Source organism: Tursiops truncatus, chromosome 3 (genome assembly GCF_011762595.2).
Source record: "Tursiops truncatus isolate mTurTru1 chromosome 3, mTurTru1.mat.Y, whole genome shotgun sequence".
Taxonomy (NCBI): Eukaryota; Metazoa; Chordata; class Mammalia; order Artiodactyla; family Delphinidae; genus Tursiops; species Tursiops truncatus.
In genome coordinates, this window is record NC_047036.1 from 47,980,155 (window position 1) to 47,989,979 (window position 9,825).

General features: G+C 39.4%; 1 protein-coding gene and 1 long non-coding RNA gene across 2 annotated transcripts in view; both read left to right on the plus strand.

Annotated features, from left to right (window-relative positions):
• Positions 1-9,825, plus strand: part of ZSWIM6 (zinc finger SWIM-type containing 6) — a 203,989-nt gene that overhangs the window by 24,039 nt on the left and 170,125 nt on the right. The gene's annotated exons all lie outside the window — the stretch shown is intronic.
• The window catches only part of LOC141278280 (uncharacterized), a 55,640-nt gene continuing 48,655 nt past the window's right edge, over positions 2,841-9,825 (plus strand). Inside the window, exon 1 of the long non-coding RNA XR_012330702.1 lies at positions 2,841-6,164. This is a non-coding gene — a long non-coding RNA (uncharacterized lncRNA). The remainder of the gene's footprint in view (positions 6,165-9,825) is intronic.

A 9,825-nucleotide genomic window follows, 5' to 3' on the forward strand; every position in this document is an offset into this window, starting at 1 on the left:
TATTTACACTTTAAAACAAAATAATACTTTGACATAATTTTAAAAATTTAAAGGCATTTTAATACCAAAAAACAATCTCAGGATAGAGGATAATCTTCTTAATGGAATAAATTTAGCTTTATAAAAATGAAACTGTCCTTTTGTAATTTCACTGTTGGCCAGGCAAATCTTTTCAGGGACCAGCATCTGTGAGTGTGGGAAATGTTAGCTTAAACATTTGAAAGACTTTTTATTATCTGTTTAACTCAGGAGTTACCAAGCTGTCCTCGGTTGTTAGTGTCTCCTTGTGGCAGCTATGGGAAGTTTGTTTCCTCAATTTCTCTGCCAACTTTTCCTGGAATAGTTTGGATGTTTTCCTTTTCATATTTTTTCTTTCACTTGTTGCCTAAAGCTTAGTTTGCCTTTTTGTATGTCCTATTTGCCTCCAGTATTTAAAAATCCACCCACCCCCCTTAATTTTCCAGTGTTCTTTCTTCTTTATTGTTTCAACTGTAAGTAAACTGTGGCTGATGGGAGAAGGGTAATTACAATGAGACGTCTCTAACAAGGAAAATTCAAGTTGTAGATTTTCTAAGTATAGGTAGAAATAGTGTCTTGGACCTTTTAAGCTCTTGAAAGGATCCTGAATATCCCCTCAGAATCTCTACAAAAAGTCATGCATTTCCTCATCCTTCTAAATTAATTTTTTTCCCAGACACCAGTATTTAACTGCTATTATTTGAAACAGTATTGTTTTATAGTATTTATAACAAATGGAAGCTATGAAGCTAACAGTTTTCCTCCTTGAGGGGGACTGTGTTCTGAATTCCAGTTGACTGGCTGTCTTAGAATTCAATTGTGTTTAATGGTCCAAAATAAAATCTAATATTTATGAATGCAAATGGGTCTGGAATATATATATTTTTCTTATATTTGAAAGATCTGTGCTTTCATTCACTAACTTTCTTATGTTCACATTCCAAAAATTAAGAAAAAAGTTGTAGAAAATGAGGAACTGGTATAGTTTTCACTTCACTTGTAAGTTTTTATAATAGGGAATGCTGCCATTAAAAACTTGGAAATGGAGCAGTTGTGTTTCATGAGGTTTGATGGAAGACTGGAGCTGTTGTTTTGTATGCAAGGTGCTGATCTGGATGCTATAGAGCAGAGCTTCCAACCTCTTTCCCCTCATACCACACAGAAAAAAATACTCTGTACAGTACACTGGGGTAGGAGATTTCTAACAGTAGAAAAGCTGCTGCTGGACTGGTGGGTGAAGACCACTGGCCTGGGGGCTGGCAGCCCCACCTGCCTGCTCCAAGAGCTGAGGTATCAATATCTCACAACTTTCAGCTCTCATACTGGGAAGCTCTGCTATATGGAGGGCATGCAAGGGGTAAAGAATCTTAGTCTCCTGAGGAGCTCAGTACTTGCAACTTACAACACAAGCATGTGGTGCTAGGTAATAGTATTGGGTTGGTGAAATAGTATTGGGTTGGTGAAATGCTAGGGAGGCATAGGAGAGGTTAGTTCTGGTGAGGTAGAAGGGATCTAGCAGAGGCTCTGTGGGGCATGGAAGGCATTCTATCCAGAGGGATTATCCTGTGCAAAGGTATGGAGGGACCAAAGGGCAAAGAAAGTTTGGAGGATTGCCAAGGGTTTCTGATGTGGTTGGGGTGCAAGATTTGGGGATGTAAATCCCCAAAGGAAAGTAGTATGTTGGGAGCTCCTGTTAAGGAAGTAGGCAGGGGTTGACTTCAGGAAGGAAGGCCTGTGTGTCGTGGAATGGACTTGTGACCTTGGGCACCTTGGATAGTGACAAGATCTGACACCTCCCCTCCTCCCTTTTGGAAAATCCTCCTGGTACAGTGTAGAATGAACTGGAGCCTGCAAGCAGATAAATCTCTGGGGAGGGGAAGACATTGATATAGACTCAATAAGGAGTAATAAAGGCTTGCACCTGGGGAGTGGCGATTCGGAGGGCTCCCTGCAGCGAGAACTGGCAGATTGTGTTTATTGGCGGGAAGAAAGGTGACTCAGATTTGGAGCCTGGGTGAAGGAAAGGATGACGGGACCATTTTCAGAAATCGTCTGTATGCGGGAAAAGGAACTTGATTTCAGACGTGGATTTAAAGATCCTTGCAGAGTAGCAGTTAACATTTATAAAGTGCCTTCTAGGGTTCAGTTACTGACCCAAGCCTTTACTTTTAAAAGAAAACACCTCATTTTATTCTCACAATAGTAATAAGAAGTAGATGTTTATCAATTAGTGTCCAATCAGGAAAATGAAAATCACTTGATGTTTTAAGCACAGAAAGATTTAACGTAGGGAATTGGTTCCAGTGTTAATTGGAAGGGCTGTGTTGGGGGGTTGGATGTTGGAGCAGAAAGGAGTGTGTGTGTGTGAGTGTGAGGGTGTGTGTGTGGTGTGTGTGTGAGGGTGTGTGCGTGAATGTTGAAGAGCAAGAAGGGGAGGGGATGGTACTCAAATATCAGACAGCTGCCGCATAAACTGCCTGCTTTGCAGATTTGCTGGAGATCTTCATTGGTTCTGCTGCTTTGGAGCCACCACAGAAGCTGCTCGAGCCTGCGGGTGTCTGCTGCTGCTTTTGGAGTTACCACTAGAAACAGGAAACAAAAGAAGACCTTTTTCTTTCTCTCACCTTGCAGTCTCGTTTCATTGTTTCCCATGGGCAATACCCAACGGGAATCTAGTTGGCAAGGGAGTTTGGAAGATGTAGTTTATAGACTTCTAGCCCCTTTTAAATACAGAGAAGAGATGAGACCCAACAGAAAAACTAGCCCAGTGGGTACTATTTTTATCCTTACTGTCTTTGGTGTGGAAACTGAGGCATGGAGAGGGTAACTCATTCTCCTAAGGTCACACAGCTACAACTTGGCAGAATTGAGATGTGACTCTAGATAAGCTGGTTTCAGAGCCTGTGTTCTTAGCTGCTACACTTTGATCTTCCCTTCACACGTGGTTATTGTTTGATTTTTCTCCTTATTGTCAAGCTCCTCAAATGAGTAGCTGTTTTCATTGATTTTGCTTATCCTGCACTTATTTTCCTTTTGGTATCTCTAAGTAGCTTTAGTTTTTCACCTCTACTTCTGGAACCTCTCCTCATGATCACCACTGATTTTATAGACAATGCAGTGGGTTATTTCAGTTATTATTTCTCCTTAATCTGTTTCTGGCTTTTGGTACTGACACCCATTTGTATGGATTTCCAACCTTGACCTCTGTGATGCTGACTTGCCTCATTTTCCTCTTACCTCACTGAGGCTCCTTGGTTTTCTTCTTTCCCTTCCCATTCCTTAAACCATTGCCATCACTTGGCTTGAGTTTGGATTTCAGTGTGTTACAAGAAGCTACTTAATGTTAATTTCATATTTAAACCAGAACCAATAGAGGCATTAAGTACACAATTCTGTGGCCTTTTTCTTTTGTGTGTTGTGAAGTCACAGAGGAGTCTGAGTAACATCCCAGTTTGTGCTCTGCCTTGTACAAGGAGGAAAAGAGAATGAGGACCAAGGGAGGGACTCTGGGTACATTCTGTGTTCCCGCAGTGTGCTAAGAGCTTTAAATGCATTGTTTCATTTAAATTCTCCTGTGTGAGATTGGTTGTTGTTACCCTTGTTTTCCAAATGAAGACACTGACTTCTTGTGATGAACCACTAATAGAACTGGGGTTGAAACCTTCATCTAACTTGCTCTGACAGCCAGGTTCTCTCCTCTGGACCACCTGGGTCAAGCCCCCACTTTCTTATCTGTTAAGTGAAAGAACTGGGCAAGATAATTTTTTTTTTTTTTTTTTTTTTTTTTTTGCGGTACGCGGGCCTCTCACTGCCGCGGCCTCTCCCGTTGCGGAGCGCAGGCCCCGGACGCGTAGGCTCAGCGGCCATGGCTCACGGGCCCAGCCGCTCCGCGGCATGCGGGATCCTCCCGGACCGGGGAACGAACCCGTGTCCCCTGCATCGGCAGGCGGACTCTCAACCACTGCGCCACCAGGGAAGCCCGGCAAGATAATTTTTAAGGTCCATTTCAGTACCATCATTCTGATTCTATTACAAACTAGCTGTCCTTAGTAGTAGTTGCTTCTAATATTTGAAAAAGGAAGCTGCCATCCCACTCTAGGAAATGTCCTGTTTTATTAAGACCAAGAGTATTAACATGTGATTTGTAGAAGTTGTGAAGTAGGGCAAAGGCACTTAAAGTAGTCACGATGATAGATCTTCATATAAGTTTCAAGAGAGCCCCATTACCTCCAAATGAGGCTGCTGCCCAGAACATTAGAGGCTGTGGCTTTTGTTGACGGGCACAGGATAATAGGTTTGGAACAATTTCAGTCTAAACAAAGGGCAACGCTGTTATTCCATTATACTCCCTGTTGAGAGCATTTGCTTCCAGAGTATTAGGAATCCCTTCTTTCCTTGAAGGGAATTTAGTGTGAGGTTCGCAAGAAGATAGTGAAAATATATTTTAACGATAAGATTTATCGTAATGTGGTTTGACATCTTTAGAATGCCAATGGACAACCCTAAAATGATTAACAATCATGTGATTTGCCTACATGTTGTCTTCAAACATGTAAATAGGTGGTTTAAATGGATACCAACATCTTCTTTTGGTTTACAGTACCCATAAAATACCGAGCAAGTGTTCCTACATATGTGTATATCTGCAGAGTAAGTACATTTCTAGGCGCTGTAGCATCTATAGCATCTATTTATGTTACCTTCTTTACTCAAAATCATCCTGCAGCTTTTCCTCATTCATGCCTTATTTTTGAAAAATGGGAAATTGAAAGGGAGATGTCTCCTTTTTAATTTTTAGTTTTATTGGCTTTCCCTGCACGGGAAACCTCAGCTCCCCCATTTTCCTACTGCCTCTCTGGCCACGCCTTCATTTGGTTTAGGTGATTCTTCCTCTGTCCAAGCTCTAAATGTTGATGCCCCCAGGGTTTGAGGCTGGGCTCTTCTACCTCATGCCTTTTTCCTATATAATGTCAAGTACCCCAAAGCTTCCTATGCTGTCAAGTGATGATAGCTTCCCAATTTTTGTTTCTAGGTCTGATTACTGCCCTGATTGCTTACTTATCTCATGTCTGTTTAGGTCTGGAAAGTATTTCAAGCTATTCTTAGATTACAACCCCCCCTTCAAAGTAAGACACTTTACATCACAACCCAGTACACACATACGTTACTTTGAAAGAAACTAAAGTTTCCAAGATAGTAGTTACCCTTAAAACATAACATGTTTGCTCATGTTTTCAAAGGTATTGATTGACTTAATTGAAAAATGCTGTCTGTAACCCACAACATTGGTCTCTGCCTTGTTAGTTGATTGTGAACCACTCTTTGAAAAACACTGTTCTTGAGCCGAAGTAGATATTTGAGATATTTCATGTTGTGGGGAGCCTGCCCACGTGTTTGGAGACCATAAATATTTAGAGTGCAGTAAATAATTATAAAATGAAAGAAGGCATGGACAGATTCCTTGCTTTTCCCTATATCAGGAAACCAAAATTTCTTGGGCTGTTTCTGCTCTTATCTAGGTCACTGATAATCCAACCACTAGCTGGATGACCCTCCTAAGAAATTGCATTTTTGCCCTTTTTCTGTCTGAGCAAGATCTGGATAAATCGAATTACTAATGACTTAAAAAATTTTGAAATGAAACCAGTCAGAATTCCCAGGTCCAAAACACATGTCTGGTCCATTTATTTTTTTAATCTCCAAATGCTGACTTAAGAGATTTTGGTATCCCCAAACAAAATATGTGTGTTCTAAGTGAATCACTGATTTTCATATAACTGAGGTAAGTCACTCTGGTTTCAGTTTGCCTCTTTTTTCCCCTGAGGTTCAAGATGAAAAGCTCTGTGTTTTTTGTTTGTTTTTTTAAACTACCTGTCCAGTCAGTAGATCTCTGACACCTGCTTGAGCAAAGTTGCTAAAATGAGGAGAAGTATTTTCTCTATTTTCAACTGTGTCCTCCTCTCCCCACACCACAGGGGACACTGCATACAGGGAAGGTGGTTGATTGGAGTTCTGTGCGGCCGACCAGATGGAAAAGGTTCATTACAGACAACACCACCAGTTGAAAAGCCTATCCCACATAAGGGAGTCACTATGGAATCAGAGCAAGCTTTTGGTTATTCAGAATTGTTTATTATTTAGAGTTGGTAAGGATATTCTCAGTCATCTACTGACATGTGGAAATTGTTGGATTATATATAGTACCAGGTTTGAATATAACCGTTAACAGAACTCCCCTATAATAGGATTTTATAGGTACTTACCTTGCACGCTTCTCCTAAGCTCGCAGAAGGTTGACTAATCCATCGTTCTCAGAGCCTTGTCTCTAATCTCAGAGTATTCTTATATTTGAGACCCAACACAACATGTATTCTCATGAAGCTTCAGGAAATAGCTTTTATCATGCTATAGAAATGTACATTTGGCACTGTGACTTAATCATTAGTTGACTTCTGGGGGGCAGAGGAGACCCTAGCTATGCTAGGGTGGACCTGAAAATACTGTGCTAATAATATGAACACTGCAGAGGTTTAAGTCATTCCTGAGAGAAGCTGAAATATGTTTAAAGGTTATTAAAAAGACACACTCTTATTTAACATTTTGGTATTAACTTTAGAAATTAGGATTTTAAAATAGTCTGTATATAGCCCATTTTCTATTTCAGAAGTACAGTAGTGCATTGTTTAACCTATGGACTATCCCACAACCCCCTCCAGATTCAAAGAGAACCTAATCTCAAAATTGCAGTTGATGGGGTTTTTTGTATTTCCTTTTTTTTTTTAACATTAGAGTATCCTATATGAGGGATCAGAAAATTATGACCCATCAGCCAAATCTGGCCTGCCACCAGTTTTTGTATAGCCTGCAAAAACTAAGAATGGTTTTTACATTATTTTAATAGGTAGGGAAAAAAATTAAAAGAATAATGGTTTGTGACATGTGAAAATGATATGAAATTCAGATTTCAGAGTCCAGAAATAAAATTTTATTGAACATATCCATGCTCATTAGTTTACATGTTGTCTATGGCTGCTTTTGTGGTACAAAGGCAGAGTTGAGTAGTTGAGAGAGAGTTTATGGCCTGCAAAGCCTACAACAGAAAAACCTCTTTACAGAAAAAGTTTGCTCACCCCTGGTCCATATGTTTTGTAGCCTTTTGGAATGTAACATATTTCATCAATTATATCAGTGAACTTGATTATTTTAAGAAGTTCCAGTGTAGAATATCATGTTTATAAACATTGGTAATAAAAAGGGTTTGGAAGTTATAAACATGACTTTATTCCTATTTGTATGTAGTTCGTATACCAGCTTCTTGGATAGGGAATGAATGACTTGCTGAATTTTGAAAAATGTTTGGAAATGGCAGAAATGCAGCAGTGCTTTATATAGTTGCTATGGTAAGAGTGGAACAATCTAAACTTTGTTTCAGATTTGACAGTTTTTCTTTATTTTTGAGGTGTCTCAAATACATTTTGTATGATCACCTTCATTTCAGCCTCCCTTGTGTGCTTCTGTTTTAATCCAGTGAAGACTTGTCTCACAGTAAATAATGTGATTACGTTCTCTTCTAACACTTAGTGGTTTTTGGTACTTGTTTGTCCAATAGGCTCATCGCTGAAAGTTGGAGTCAGTTCTCTTTGCTGCCTTGCTAGAGGGCAAGAGAGCATGTACGAATAGCATTGAGTTGGCAGAGTGTGGAGAAAAGTTGTTCCTATTGAATCACCACATTTGGCAGAACTTTGAGCGAATGTGTCTAAAATGAGGACCTCTGTGTGATGAGACCCTAGTTCCTCTTCCGTCCAGTGCGTCAGACCCTAAACCCTACCTTGTTTTAGCTGTCACTTCTTACCTCTACTAGCCCTTAGGTAGTAAGCCAGAGGAAAAGGATGGTCTATGCTTTTATGGACTATTTGAGTAATTTTTGGTGTACTAGCCTGTGGCCACTTTCCCTCACTTTGTTTATCTGATTTGACAGAATAGTAGTAGTGCCACATTCTAGTATGCTCCAGCAAGATCACGTTTATCTATAGATCTAAAATGTATGGTATCCTCAACACTCTTCAAAACCCACAAAGAAGCTGAATAAGCAAAAAGAACTCTGAAAAGCCAAAACCACATGTTACAAAGTCCATTCACTAAAGTTTTCCTCTTAACTAACTAGAGAGACCCTGGATCTTCCTTCAGAATCTAGATATTCTTACTTAGAAATCAGTTTAGAAAGTCTAACGATTTAACCTTATAGTTTACAGCATATTTGAAAAAGTGTAGAAGAGGAGGAAAGAGAGGGGATGCCCCATATAGATACATCAGCAGCCAGGAGTGCCAGCTTGAGAAAATAAAACCTTAGAAAAAAAGATTTCGAGAACTCAACAAGAGCAGTTTGAAGCCACTTGTTGTGGGACTAAAGCCCTAATAAATACCTCACTATTCCTTGGAGGAACTGTCATTGCTTACTGACGTTTTTGAGTCCTCATTGTGGGCCATTTACTGTTTACTAGGCATTACATTTTCTTCCCGTAACAGTTCCATGATACAAGAATTATTATATCACCTCTTACATTTCTTTTGTAGCTGAGAAAAGGGAGACAGATTTTCTCTAGTTTTTCTAAGATTCATCAGTAAGCATGGGAGCTAGGCTTTGAACCCAGAGAGTCAGATTCCAGAGCCCATGCCTTTCCCACTATCTCCAACCCCTACAAGAGAACAGGGAGGCAATGTGGCGGTTAAACTTTCTAGCTTCAGATCCCAAGCCTGTTCCTTTCTGCTTTGTTAACTAATGTTCATTGCCTCCATTTCCACATTTATAAAATAGATGTTAAAGTTGTTTGTACTTTACATCATAGGGTTGTTGTGAGGATTCAGTGAGACTGTGTGAAAATAGCCCAGTGGCACAGCACATGGTTAAGAGCTCAAAACACGTTAGCTACTATATTTATGTAAAATATATTAAAGATTCAGAGTAGACACACCAGTAATTCTATATATTTAAGAAGATAGATGTTTAATAAACTCTAGAAACATTTTACTCAGTTTAAAATATTTAAAAAGTATTAATGCTTAAAAGGGGTCCTCATTTAAAGTAAGATAATTGGCATTGACATTTTAGATATTGAATTGTTCTCTTGTTTGATGTAAACAGCAGAAGAGAAGGGGAAACAAAACCCTTGAGAAGTCTGCCTTTGATATTCCTTTATGGTGTTTGCCCCTGAACTTTCAAATAAATTCCTAAAAAATAAAAGTCTGGGCTTTGGCTCAGTAGGAGGCTTACCATTTTAATTATCAGTTTGCCTTTTGGTTAAAGAACTGTGGGTTTTCTATTAGGTGTGTCAGTAGATGAAATAATAACTCTTACTGCTGGCTGGCTACCAAGAAAGGATGTATGTCTGGGATGTCATCATATAATTTCCCTTTGATCACATTGCCTGCACAAAATGCAAGTTGGTCCACTCTCTGATGGAGATCTGGCATGGGCAACAGGTCCTTCGCCCACAGTGTAGTTTCTGCTTTGCCATTTAACAGCTGTGTGAATTTGGCAAATCTCTTAAGCTTTCTGAGCCTTAGTTTCATCATCTATGATGGTGTAATTAATATCTGCCTTGCTTAACTTAAAAGATTGGTTTGAATGTGAAGTGGCATATAATGTGTGAAGGAAGCACCTTGAGAGCTATAAAGAAAGGTCTAGATATATTTTAGTTATCAAATAATATTTTATATATGATTCTCTTTTAAAACCATAAAGTGCTATACAAATGTTTGTTGGTGGTTTTAATGATGTATTATTACTTCCTTCGGTTCTGGATATAG